The sequence below is a fragment of the Muntiacus reevesi genome, chromosome 2 (genome assembly GCF_963930625.1).
Source record: "Muntiacus reevesi chromosome 2, mMunRee1.1, whole genome shotgun sequence".
NCBI classification, from domain to species: domain Eukaryota; kingdom Metazoa; phylum Chordata; class Mammalia; order Artiodactyla; family Cervidae; genus Muntiacus; species Muntiacus reevesi.
This window is the reverse complement of record NC_089250.1, coordinates 162,053,197-162,066,745: the sequence shown is the minus strand read 5'-3', so window position 1 is coordinate 162,066,745 and position 13,549 is coordinate 162,053,197. Positions and strand designations below refer to the sequence as shown.

The following is a 13,549-nucleotide window of genomic DNA, read 5'->3' as shown; positions in this document are numbered from 1 at the left end:
AATTCATTATCCAAAAATTTTGGCATTCCAAACAACACTTGGCATCTAAATCAATCCCCCAAGTATAATACCAACCATCTTGGACCATATGTACTTATTATCCTTAAATTTAATAGAATGTGGCTAAAGCAAATTTTAAAATTAGCATATTTTAAAAGTTCAATGATACAATCCTCACAGTAACATTATGAAATATTATTGCATCCATTTGAAAGATGAGAAAACCAAAGCTTAGAAAAATTAAGCAATTACCAAGGTCATAAAAACTAGTTTGGATTCACAGTCATGTCCTTCTGATTCTAACAGTCATGAACTTTCCAACAGTCATGAACTTTCCACTCAACCATGAAGTTTTCATGAACAAATGATTCAGGATCATATTATCAGCACTTGAGCAGCCTGCCTTTAGTAAGGTATTGTCCTCATGAAACTGGCCTAAATGCAGCAGGAAAAACGAAAGTAACAGGAAAAAATGTCCCTTGGTTTTTTTGCACATGGCCAAGAAGCATCACATAGCACTGAATAAAATGTTACTGCTGATGAAAATTACAGAAAGCAATATTTTGGCCAAATCTACATGAATGTAGTTTTTTTTTTTTAACTTATTGATGATCAATCATTTTCCTACTAGGTTTCTTCTCTAAATTGCCAATTGTTTATTTTTTAATAAAATTTTTAACCTTCACTTTAAAAATTATGATTGATGAGGCTGGAAAATGTCACTTACAAGATTATGCCATGCTATATTTAATAAAAAATCATGCCATTTCTGTTTATCTAATAATGGGTCCTCACAGAGCTATGCTCTCTCCTCTAATTCCTTGACATTTATTTCCTTATTCAAGAAATACTAGAGTTCACAGAGATGTACTGTAGTCATGAAATTAAAAGACGCTTGCTCCTTGGGAGAAAGGTTATGACCAATGTAGACAACATACTAAAAAGCAGACACGCTACTTTGCCAACAAATGTCCTTTCTTCAAAGCTATGGTTTTTCCAGTAGTTATGTATGGATTGGACCATAAAGAAAGCTGAATGCCAAAGAATTGATGCTTTTGAACTCTGATGTTGGCGAAGACTCTTGAGAGTCCCTTGGACAGCAAGGAGATCCAACCAGTCCATCCTAAAGGAAATCAGTCCTGAATATTCATTGGAAGGACTGATGTTGAAGCTGAAACTCCAATACTTTGGCCACCTGATGTGAAGAACTGACTCATTGCAAAAGACCCTAATGCTAGGAAAGATTGAAGGCAGGAGGAGAAGGGGATGACGGAGGAGGAGATGGTTAGATGGCATCACCAACTTGATGGACATGAGTTTGAGTAAACTCCAGGAGTTGGTGACAGACAGGGAGGGCTGGTGTGCTGCAGTCTATGGGGTCTCAAAGAGTTGGACACGACTGAGCGACTGAACTGAACAGAACAGAGATGTAGAGAACAGGCTTGTGGTGGTTGGAAAGGGCTGGAGCCTGCTAAGCACACTGGCATCCACCCAGGCAGGAGACTCTGTGCCAGGCAGCAGTGAGGGTGCCAAGGTCACCTGAGCTCCACCCCTCCTCTGCCTCCACCATCTACAGGCAAGGATCAGTTCAATTCAGTTCAGTCCCTCAGTCATGTCCGACTCTTTGCGACCCCATGGACTGCAGCATGCCAGGCTTCCCTGTTCATCACCAACTCCCGGAGTTTACTCAAACTCATGTCCATCAAGCCGGTGATGCCAACAGGTAAGGACAGTGCTGTCTGAACAGGAAAGACATACAGACTGCCTCTAGGGGAAGAAAAATTCAAGCCAAGTGAGTGTTACAGATGCATGGAAGGATTTTTGAAGACTCTAGGACATGAAGACATCATTTACCAACAATCATGGTAGTCTGGCAGTGGTGGTTAGTTTAGTCGCTAAGTCATGTCCATCCGACTTTTGCGACCCCAGGGACTGTAGCCCATCAGGCTCCTCTGTCCACAGGATTTCTCAGGCAAGAGTACTGGAGTGGGTTGCCATTTCCTTCTCCAGGGGATCTTCCCAACTCAGGGATCAAACCCATTTCTCTTGAACTGCAGATTTATTCTTTACTGACTGAGCCACCAGGGAACCCAGTCAGGGGTCTAACTGTAATGTCGGGGACGAGATAAAGCATTGAGGACAGCCACATGGCAGTGAGTTTTGTGGTTATTGTTACCACATGAAAAGCTTTTACCAGTTAATTTCTCAGCAGCAATTGAGAATAAAAGGGCACATATGGGCTGGACGCATGAAAGGAACTAAATATACTTTTACAAAGTCACAAGGCTTATACATTCCTGTATTGGGCCGAAGGCCTCCAAAGGCACCTCTTCTCTCCTTGGGGAGGTGGCCAGTTCCTCTGCAATGAACTTACACTGCTAGCCTGTGCTATTGCAAATCCCATGTCATAAAGAGATTGAAGGAGGCTGAGTACCAACCAGCGGCTCTGAGGTTGACTCTGACTGGTTAGGACAACCATCCCAGCCCTACCCAGAGGCTTCCTTGCATCTCAAGCGACTGCCTCCTTAAATCACGTTATTAACTTCGAGAAGTGAGTGGTACTTCTGTGCTTCCACTTTAGCCACCATCCAATGAGGAAAACAAGGGATGGCTTAGCAGATGATGGCTTCCGATCCCGTGGTCTAAGGTCAGGCTATGTCTCTGATGGTTTGTATTTGGGCCCATGCTGGCTGACATTCTGGCTGACTGCACTCCAATATCCCTGCCACTGTGAACTTTGTAGATGTGGGTGCAACTGTTCACCAACCTTCTAGGAAATGAATCTCCAGCAGGCCTCCCACTTCTCAGTCTGCAGCCATCAGGCAAGCGTGCTGTGGTCATTGATTTGGCCTGTCCATAAGCTTGGCTCAACGGAGGCTCTTTGAAACACACACTGGTTTTTAAGAAGGATCTAAGTGGCATGCCATAATTCTTAAATACACAGGAGGCCTTGATCAGAGAAATCTTTTTTTAACTTTTTACTTTTGTTTTAAAAAATTGCAAGACAGTGAGTTTCTGAAGTGTATAGATCTGTTGTTAAGTCACTCAGTCATGCCTGACTCTTTGTGACCCCACGGACTGTAGCCTGCCAGGCTCCTCTGGCCATGAAATTTCCAGGCAAGAATACTGGAGTGGGTTGCCATTTCCCTTTCTGGGGGATCTTCCTGACTCCAGGATCGAATTCGTGTACCCTGTATTGCAGGCGGATTCTTTACCACTGAGTCACCTGGGAACCCCAGATAGATCTGTACATAGAATCAAATTAATACCACAGGTGTAGACAGGAGAACCACTGCAAGAAGAGTGTGTTGACTGAATATACTACATGAATCTCACAGCAAAACACATGCCATGAAGGACATTATTAAGGACGCGATAATCACTCACCTTTCAGTAGGGAACTCAACTTGATGCGTCTATAGTCTGCTGTCATACAATGTAAGAAACAAACACATTTGAATCAACACATGTTGGCCAGATTCTGTTTTGTTTCGCTCTTGCTTTTCCATTGCTGCCAAAGGGGACAGAGACCAGCGTCCTCTGACCTTTCCCAGAGTCAGAGCTCAAGGGGGAATGGGCACTAAATCATCACATTTAATTTTCCCCACACCTTAAAAGGTAGGGATTAGAAATCCCATTTTACAGATGAGTAAACTGAGGCAGAAACTCATGCAGCAACTTGCCCAAGATCATGCCATTACAAAGTAATGGAGCCAGGCCAAACTCAGGTCTGCCTGAATCTGAAAATAATTCTTCTGTTTCTATCATAACTAATACTAAAGTGTTCTTAAGTATGAAATTTTTTATGTAGAGAAATCGAATGATTACAAAAGCAAATTTATCATTTTTCACCCCATGAGAGGTCTTAAAATGGCATTCTTTTGACACCTAGCAATGGGTAGTTACGGACATATAAAAAAAAATAAATGAATGCTCTAATCGAATAAGTGGTTAGACCAGAAATCCACAGGTCTTAACTTATTTAAGTGTCATGGCTCTCTTCTCCACAGGCACCAAGATGACGAGTGGGGATGCTTGGGGTTCTTCTGGTGAGAAATGTTCTCAAGCACTTCTCCTTTGGAATTGTCCCAGACATCTCTGATTATGTAAGAGACACTACTTAATAATTACATATTAGGTCCTCTCTTTAATTGTATATGTCAGGCTTGTAATTAAATGTCTATTTGAGTAGTAATTTGTTTAATGTCCACTGCTGTCCATCAGGGATGCCAAGAATGTTTGTTCAGAATACTCACTGCCCAAGGGCTCCCACCTGATAAAGGACACCTGCTTTCTGCGGATGATGCTTCGTACCCAGGACTGCATCTGCTGGGAGCAAGAGATACCTTATCCTAATGGGCTTAAGACATCATATGTCTCGCTGAGGCCATGCACTGTAAAGGCTGCTAGGACAGGATTGGTGTCTGCCTCCTCTCACACAGACCTGGCACATAGAAGGTCTCCATGAAACACGGGTTGAATAAATGGCTGAATCACTAAAGAAATGCGCAAATGAATACTTTCTGCAATACTTACAGGGTATTTGGAGTTCTACCTAAGCTATTGTGACAAAGGCCAGATCATGAAATATGTGGCAGCGTCTCACTTGTTTTTCTTTTTTGGTTTGGTCACATCATACAGCATGTGGAATCTTAGTTCCCTGACCAGAGATCGAACTGGCACCCACTGCATCCCTGCATTGCAAGCATGGAATCTTAACCACTAAACCTCCAGGGAAGTCCCTCTGAATTTTATAGCTAAATCGTAACAACAGGAGGAGACAACCCTCTGAACATAAGACCAAGTAATGAGGAGACATGGGCAGTTTTTCACTGGGCTCCCTGGCACTATGAAGTCAGTAAATGCCAGTCACTTTTCTTCTTTTCCAGAAAGGAGTAATTTTGAAAGAAAATAAATGGATTTTTGCCTTATTTGTAAGGTGTGGTAAAGAATACCCAGGCCATACCATGTTCATGAATTGGAAGAATCAATATTGTCAAAATGACTATACTACCCAAAGCAATCTATAGATTCAATGCAATCCCTATCAAGCTACCAACAGTATTGCTCACAGAACAAGAACAAAAAATTTCACAATTTGTATGGAAATACAAAAAACCTCGAATAGCCAAAGCAATCTTGAGAAAGAAGAATGGAACTGGAGGAATCAACCTGCCTGACTTCAGACTCTACTACAAAGCCACAGTCATCAAGACAGTATGGTACTGGCACAAAGACAGAAATATAGATCAATGGAACAGAAAAGAAAGCCCAGAGATAAATCCATGAACCTATGGACACCTTATCTTTGACAAAGGAGGCAAGGATATACAATGGAAAAAAGACAACCTCTTTAACAAGTGGTGCTGGGAAAACTGGTCAACCACTTGTAAAAGAATGAACCTAGAACACTTTCTAACACTATACACAAAAATAAACTCAAAATGGATTAAAGATCTAAATGTAAGACCAGAATCTATAAAACTTCTAGAAGAGAACATAGGCAAAACACTCTCCGACATAAATCACAGCAGGATCCTCTATGACCCACCTCCCAGAATATTGGAAATAAAAGCAAAAATACACAAATGGGACCTAGTTAAACTTAAAAGCTTTTGCACAACAAAGGAAACTATAAGTAAGGTGAAAAGACAGCCCTCAGAATGGGAGAAAATAATAGCAAATGAAGCAACAGACAAAAGATTAATCTCAAAAATATACAAGCAACTCCTGCAGCTCAATTCTGGAAAAATAAATGACCCAATCAAAAAATGGGCCAAAGAACTAAACAGACATTTCTCCAAAGAAGACATACAGATAGCTAACAAACACATGAAAAGATGCTCAACATCACTCATTATCAGAGAAATGCAAATCAAAACCACAATGAGATACCATTACACGCCAGTCAGGATGGCTGCTATCCAAAAGTCTACAAGCAATAAATGTTGGAGAGGGTGTGGAGAAAACGGAACCCTCTTACACTGTTGGTGGGAATGCAAACTAGTACAGCCACTATGGAGAACAGTGTGGAGATTTCTTAAAAAAGCTGGAAATAGAACTGCCATATGACCCAGCAATACCACTTCTGGGCATACACACCGAGGAAACCAGATCTGAAAGAGACACGTGCACCCCAATGTTCATCGCAGCACTGTTTATAATAGAAAGGACATGGAAGCAACCTAGATGCCCATCAGCAGACGAATGGATAAGCAAGCTGTGGTACATATACACCATGGAATATTACTCAGCTGTTAAAAAGAATTCATTTGAATCAGTTCTAATGAGATGGATGAAAATGGAGCCCATTATACAGAGTGAAGTAAGCCAGAAAGATAAAGAACATTACAGCATACTAACACATATATATGGAATTTAGAAAGATGGTAACGATAACCCTATATGCAGGGCAGAAGAAGAGACACAGATGTACAGAACAGACTTTTGGACTCTGTGGGAGAAGGCGAGGGTGGGATGTTTCGAGAGAACAGCATTGAAACATGTATATTATCTATGGTGAAACAGATCACCAGCCCAGGTGGGATGCATGAGACAAGTGCTCGGGCCTGGTGCACTAGGATGACCCAGAGGAATCGGGTAGAGAGGGAGGTGGAAGGGGGGATTGGGATGGGGAATACATGTAAATTCATGGGTGATTCGTGTCAATGTATGACAAAAACCACTAAAATATTGTAAAGTAATTAGCCTCCAACTAATAAAAATAAATAGAAAAAAAAAAAAAAAGAATACCCAGGCCAGAAACCTGAACATTTGATCAAAAGGCCATATTAGTGAAGGACAAAAATATGAGCCATATCTATTATATGTGTGTGTGTGTGTGTGTGTGTGTGTGTGTGTGTGTATTTAGTTTTTAACATATTTACTAATCACCATGGGATCTGAAGACTGTCGAGTTTCCCCTAGCCTCTAGCTAGTAAATGAACCATAAAGAAAGCAATGTGTTTTTCATCCCTTCCTCCCCTTCCTTCCTTACTTTTGATGAAAAACTGTAGAGATTCTTATGGCCCGGAAAACTGAGGGAGATAATCCTATGAGAGAAAACCAACTGAAATTGAATTCATTTATTGGCAGAAATAAGCACAAAGACACTCCCAAATAAATTTTAACTTCTGAATATGTTTGCTTACAAAAATAAGCAAAGACTCAGGAAGGCCAAAGCTCTGGAGTAAAGAAACTCATTGGTCTCTCCTCCCAGGAGTCCCCAGTTCCCAGCCCCCAGGCCCCACTCCAGGCTTCCGGGCAGAAAGGACCCTCACCCACAGTGTCATCTGGGTCTCTGCAGGCATTAGCAGAATTAACCAGCTCGGCTGGAGGAGTCAGAGAGAGGATCTAGTCACAAAGCACCCACTGGGTGCTCAGCAGAGTACAAGTGGCTTCACAATATCCCTTTCAATATTCATCACATCTTTGGGAGGGTTTTTTTTTTTTTTTTTTCCTTTTTCACTTTAAGCAAAGCCTTGATTTTCAAGGCAAAAGTACATTTTTTTTTTCACTTTCTGTTCTTGGCATAAATTTTAATTATTTCCAGTAGAACCAAAACCTCCTGAACCCCTTTCAGTGTCATCTAAAGCTTGAACTTCCTCAATTTCTGGGTAAAATATCCATTCACAAATAAGTTGTGCAATTCAATCACCCTTTTTGACTTCAAATTTTTCTTTGACAAAATTAAACAGAACAACACTAATATCTCTATAATCTTCTTCATCTATGACACTCCTACTTCTTATGAAATGCTTTGCCAAGTCAGAATGTGGAGCTTCTCTCCCATAGCACCCAGAAGGAAGAGCTATCTGAATGTTGGTTTTCACAAGGACTTTCTCCATCGGTGGTACTGTGTAATCATGGACCTTGTACAGGTCATACCCCGAGGCACACACGGATCCCATGGTTGGGGCAGTGGTGTGCTCCCAGAGCTGGGCAACGCAGAGCCTCATGCCTTCCTCCTCCACAACCAGGGGTCACCTGCTGGGGGAGATGACTTGAGTCTCTTCTGGGCAAGGGGGGCAGAACATGAGCACAAGAGGGAGCAGGGGAAACAAGAGCCTTTGGGAGGTATTTTTAGACCCTCTTTCAAAACTGATGACAGAGGCTGAAAAAGTATTCCATCATTCAAAATGAGTTCTGAAACCTCATCTCAACTATATCCCTTCATCTCTTAAAAGTAAAAGGGAAGACTGAAAAGCCAAGTGTTTGCCGTGAAATGACATTGCTGATTAGAAGGAGAGCTGACCACATTATTCTAACAGCTCGGGTCCCTTTCTTACTCTAGACAAAGGAAGGCAGGGGAGCTCTGAAAACTCAGTGCTGGTGGTGAATTTGGGGTCCTGAACACACTTTTGGAGCATAAATGTAGCTTCAGCTGAGTCTTTATTCAATTAAGTTACCAAATCAATTAGTTCAATAAATATTTGAGGGCACCTATAGTGAGCTATTCACTGTGCAGGCCCTAGGAACATCTCAATTTTGGGGATAATCAAGTCTCTGTTCTCATGGAGTAGATGCAGATTAAAAAAAACAAACAGGTAAACAACCAGGATAATTACAGACTCAACCATGTGCTATGACAAGAATGATAAGAGTGTCAGAGTATTCAGGGTGGTTTTCCTGAACAAAGCCACCTTCAGGCTGAAACTCAAGAATAAGCAGGAGCTAGCCATGGTGATACCTTGGTCTGGGTGCCCTCAGGATGAGACCCTGAGATGGATTCGAGTGCAAGTAGCTGCCTAGGAAGATGATCCCAGTTAACACTGGTGGAGAGTGAGACAGGGATGGGCAGGAAGTCGAGAAAGCATACGACATCAAACAAGTTATTCTGTGGGCAGCAAGAGCTCGATCCCACTGGGGAACTCTGGGAGACAGTGTAAAATACACAACAGACCTATCCCACCTAAGGGACAAGGGAGCTGGGGTATTTATACACTGTCCCCCGGAAATCACTGGCCGAGGGCTACTCCAGAGAACAGGGTAAGCATTCACCTCCTATGTGCCCAGTCTGTCCTGAGCACAGACAGAGAGGGTTCTGGCAGCCAGCAGAAGCTTCAGAGAGAGAAGCAGGTGTCTGTAGTTGGAAATCAATGTGCAGGACATAGTAAGTGCTAAAGAAATATGAGTGGGTTCTGATAGCATTTGAGAGCTGTGGGAGAAGGGTAAGTTCAAAGCCAAGGAAGAAACAAACAAGAATGTCTCATGTTGAGGGGGCTGTCAAGAGTTGGGCTCTGAGATCAAGAGTCTGGGTTAAAGCCAAATGATTTGGGTACAAATGCCAGTTTTGGGACACACTGGCTGTGTGACATTGGGAAAAATGATTATCTTCTCTCAACCTCAGTTTCCTCATCTGGATAAGAAAACTAATAAGAGTTCTGACCTCACAGGTATGTTGTGAAGATTCAAGGGGACAAGTCCTTTACAGCCACTAGCACAATCCCTGACATGCTTGACATGATTGATAAATGATATCCTTTCACATTATCATCAAAAGGATAGAGTTGCTGGAATGTAGGAAGTAGGGGTTTGGGGGAGGGGAGCAGGACATGAAGGAAAGAGGCAACAGAGGTCAGATGATGCAAGGTCTGAAGACTCTGGATTATTCCTGAGATGTGCTGGAAGTCACTGCAGAGTTTGAAGCTGTAGAGTCACCTGATATCATCATTCTAAGAATGTCCTACTTGTCAAAGGACCTCCCTGGTGGCTCAGTGGTAAAGAATCTGCCTACCGAGCAGGAGACAAGGATTCAATCCCTGAGTCGGAAAGACTCCCTAAAGAAGGAAATGGCAACCCACTCCATATTCTTGCCTCGGAAATCCCATGGACAGAGGAGCCTGATGGACTACAGTCCATGGAGTTGCAAAGAGCTGGACACAACTTAGCGACTAAACAACAACTCTTTAAAGACTTGAAATGCTTTTTCTACTTCTGTATTCCAGTGCTAACTCTACTGCTGGCACAAAAGGAAGGTGCTATTTAGCAGTAATTAGCAGACTCCAGAGGCAGATGGGTGGAAAGAAGCATTGGCTTGAAGCACCCAACAACTGCACACACTTGGCTGTGGAATGATCTGCTTCCTTTGCCTTCAGCAGACTTAACTTCCTAACTAAGTTGGCTCCAGCCAACATTCAAATGACTTTGCATTTTCCAAGTAGATGCCAAAAGAGGCCAGAGAGATGGCCCCCAAAGCCAGTGGGAGAAATGAGGAAGCAGGTCTGGAATGAAATACATGCTGTGGAGACCCTCATGGGAATAACATTACATACATACATGAGTTATACATACATGAGTTATACATACATGAGTTTTATCCAAAAGGGAAAAGAAACCACTCTGGTTCTAAGGATATGCACACTAGATACGAATCTGAGAAAACACAAAGAAAGGACTTGGTGTGGTTCTAAAGCCAAAAGATAATGCTTCCATGGCAGGTGCCCAGATGAGGCTGGGACTGGGACAGTTTCCAGAGAATGGGATTGTAGAACAGTATTATCTTAAATTTATCTACCTATGTCCCTTCCTTCTTTCCATCTATCTATATCCCAAAAGATATCCACTGCAGAAGACATGTGGTTATCTGAATTTTTATTTTTAGAACATATCTAACATCTTGAATGATCTCTGGGCCCAAATTTGGAAGACTGAGTTAAAAGTCAATGATTTGAAACAGTGATAAAAGAAACACCCACACAAACTAGCTGCCTATCCAATAATTCTTCCTTTATAATTCAAGACCATTCTACCATCATGGGCCAAGAACAAGATCTCTGATGAGCCCAGGGCCCTCACATCCACAAGAAGTCATTACATGCAATGGGAGAGAGAATAGAGAGCAGAGGACATTTCATAATGATTAAGGAAAGGGTCAGACAATAAAAATAAATAGCAATCATAAATGCGTGAGTGCCTATAGAAAGAGCTCCAAAACACATGAAGCAAAATCAGCAAAACAAAAAGGAGAAACAGGCAAAATTTATAATCATAGAGAACACTATCAAACTCTCACCTGATGACAATAGACAAAGAAAAAGAATGAGAAATCTCTGAACAACATCTTAATCGGCACATGTGGAATACCACACCCAACAAATTCAGAATATGTTTTTGGGCGTGAATGAAATAGCCACCAAGATATAGAATATGCTAGGCAATAAAACAAATCTCCATAAATTTCAAAAGATTGAAATTTTCATGAGCATGTTTTCCAGTCACAGTAAAACTAAGTTAACAATTCATTACATTAAAATAGCTGGGAAAGTCTCCAATATTTGGAAATTAAAAAATTCACTTCTGAATAACACATAGATCAAAGAAGAAAGCACAGGGATGTTAGAAAATATTTTAAATATAATAACAATAAAAATACAATATAACAAATTTTGTGGGGTAAAGCTAAAATAGAGACATTGATAGCTTTAAATGCCTATGTTAGAAAGGAAAAAAATCTTTAAACAATTGTTATTTAAATTTCCAACTTAAGCTAGAAAAGTATGAGCAAATTAAACACAAATTAAATGGAAGGAAATGGTGATAAGAACCAAAATTAACAAAGCAGAAAAGACATAAAAATAGACAAAATAAAGACAAAAGTAGGTCTTTTGAAAAGTTTAAAAAATTGATAAACTCCAAGTAAAGTTAATCAAGGAAAAAAAGGATAGAAAAAAATTACTATATCAGAAATGGAAGAGGGCCTAGCACTACCAATCTTAACAGACATCAAAAAGTCAATAAGGTAATATTATGAACGCCTTTAGTTAACAAACTCAACAGTCTAGATAAATGTACAAATTACTTTAAAATCACAATTTATCGAAAGTGAAATAAGGGAATTTCACTTCCACACTGGCATATGAGAAGCTCTGGGGACCCCACTCCCAAGCTCAACAGCAAAAAGTTACTAAAAATATAATCAAGTCTCTGAAAGTGACCATAAGAGCACATAGCAAATGAAGAAATATTCACTTAAGAAGATAGTAAAACTCAGTAGGGACAGTGAAAATCTCTGACATCTGAACCTCGATCCATTCTTGCTCCTTCCCTCCCAGCCTAGAGTGAAGGAAGGTCCATCCCAGATGGATAGGGCCCAGAACACAGGGCTCCCCTTCCCTCTTCTCACAGCTCCTAGTTGAGGGCAATGGTATCGTGCTGGGAGAGACAGGCTGTTGGTATTCATCACCTTGAAGGTCAGAAGCTACTGTGCTCCCCTCCTTCCAGTGGCCAAGTCCTAGGCATGAGCATCACTCAGAAGGAACCTGCCATTGTCCCTGCCTTCAGCTCCAGAGGCAAAGTTCAGGAAGACACATCTTAAAACAGAGAACTGGAGCTCTTCTCAAAGGAACTGACTTTATTTGAACATGGTAAAGTTCAAGCCTAAGGGCGCACTTAGAAACACTCGAGGTTGTGATAAAAAGCAATTAAGAGGAAAATGGGAGCTTCACTAGAGATGTGAACTAAATAATACATGTTAACTCTTCTTTTCAAATTCTGTTGATTGAGTGTAATCCCAATTATAATGCCAGAAGACTTTCTTATGAAAATTCATAAACTGATTCCACAGCATATATTTTGGAAAAGTAAAGAACCTATAATTGCCAAAGTAACCTTGGGGAAAAAAAAGAACAAAAATGAAAGACTCCAGCTGCCTGACTTCAACAGACCTATCGTAAAGCTACAGTAATCAGTACAGTGCAGTTCTAGAAAAAGGACAGGCAGACAGATTAATGCCCATTACAGAGAGCACAGAAATAGAACCACACTTGTATGGTCTATTAATTTCTGCAAAGGCACTAAAGCTACTTGATGGCGAAAGGAAAAATCTTTTCAATAAATGGTGCTAAAAATGGATATAGATGCAAAAAATATTAACTTTTAAACACTGTCTCACACAATGAACAAAAATCAACTTGGTTTTAAATATAAAACCAAAACCATAGCGCTTATGAAGAAAACATATGAAGACAGGTTTATAACTGGAAGGTGGGAAAGATTTCTTACATAGAAAGCAGAAAGCAATAACCACAAACGAAAAAAGTGACAAGTAAGATTTAACCAAAATTTAAAACTACTACTGATCAACAGATACCATTAAGAAAATGAATAGGCAAGCCACTGATGGGAGAACATATTCACAAAGCTTTAATTTGACACAAGGTTTCTAAACAGAATAGGAAGAAACATTACTAGTTAATCATAAATAGACAAAAATAATTAATGGAAAAAGGATTTGAACAGACACTGCACCAAGGAAGATATGTGAACAGCCAATAGGCAAATGAAAATATCAGTGACATCATTAGTAATTAGAGAACTACAATGAGACACTGTACATACCCACCAAAATGACTAAACAAACAAAAAAGACCAGTAACAGCAAATGTTGGTGAAGACCCAGTGTGCCTGAAATTTTCATACATTGCCGGGGGGAATGTAAACTAGCACAAGCATTTTGTGAAAATAGCTGGCAGTTTCTTCTAATGTTAAACATATCCTAATGTTTCTACGCTAGCAATATCACTCACAGATATTTAGCCAAGATAAATGT

At 40.7% G+C, this 13,549-nt stretch overlaps 1 protein-coding gene and 1 pseudogene across 2 annotated transcripts in view; both read right to left on the bottom strand.

The window, feature by feature from the left end:
* PLPP4 (phospholipid phosphatase 4) overlaps positions 1–13,549 on the bottom strand; it is a 141,929-nt gene that overhangs the window by 45,090 nt on the left and 83,290 nt on the right. The gene's annotated exons all lie outside the window — the stretch shown is intronic.
* On the bottom strand, positions 7,539–7,958 carry LOC136158346 (deoxyuridine 5'-triphosphate nucleotidohydrolase, mitochondrial-like; annotated as a pseudogene).